Consider the following 959-nt stretch of genomic DNA (forward strand, 5'->3'; position numbering starts at 1 on the left):
GGGGGGGGCCCCGGGGCCCCCCCCGGGGGGGGAAGGGCTTTAACCCCCCCCCCCCCAGCTGCCGAGGACCCACGTGCCTTTGTGATCCCCTCCCCTCCCATCATCTCCCTTCCCTCCACTCCAAGCCTCATCCTTGATGTTCCTCCAACCCTAGGGCCTTTGCACAAGCTATTCCAGTTTTTCGGAACACCCTTCCCTAGGGCATCCTCATGGCACTCCCCCCATGCTGGTGTCATGGCCCCTCCCAACCCCCACGTCCTGTGCCTCCCTGCTGCTGATTTCCTTGTGCCTTTTGCCACTGCCTGACTGTGTCACCCTGTCATCTCTTCCCACCCCGAGAATGTGGGGCCACACAGAGCTCACCCCTGTCTCCCTGGGCTCCGACAGAGCTTCTGTTCACCTAGCAGTGGGCACTGAAATATCAGCGTATGGGTCCCCCAGAGCTGCAGGGACAGGGGTGACTGATGGCTCCCTGGGCAGGGTTGACCCTCCGTTCAGGCCATGGGTGTGTCCAGGCCACATTGGGGCCTCCAGCTCCAAAAGTGACCTGTCAGTTTGCTATCACCACACATACTGACGGAACCCACCCCACCCCATGTTCCCAACAGCCCCAATGGTGCTGCCCTGGGAGACTGTCAGTCTTTTTCATTTTAGAGAAGTATTTATAGGGTCACCTTCTCTTTATGCCAAGGGACTGGTTCATGGCCCCAGCAAGGGCCGAGGGTCCCTGTGAAAAACCTTTACCTGGTTTGTCTTCCTCTCTGTCTCAGGCCTGCTCGCAGTTCCTCCCTTCCTCCCTCACCTGCTCTCTCTCCATCTCTGCCTTTTCTCTTTTGTTTATCTCAAGTCACAATCTAGCTTTTCTTTCCTGCTATCTCTCCACTCTGGCGCTCCGATCACGAGGTCCTGTTTAGTCCAACCTCGCCCGCAACCCTGGGGCCCGTCCCAAGGCCTCGATC

The sequence above is a fragment of the Galeopterus variegatus genome, unplaced genomic scaffold (assembly GCF_000696425.1).
Source record: "Galeopterus variegatus unplaced genomic scaffold, G_variegatus-3.0.2 Scaffold8698, whole genome shotgun sequence".
Taxonomy (NCBI): Eukaryota; Metazoa; Chordata; class Mammalia; order Dermoptera; family Cynocephalidae; genus Galeopterus; species Galeopterus variegatus.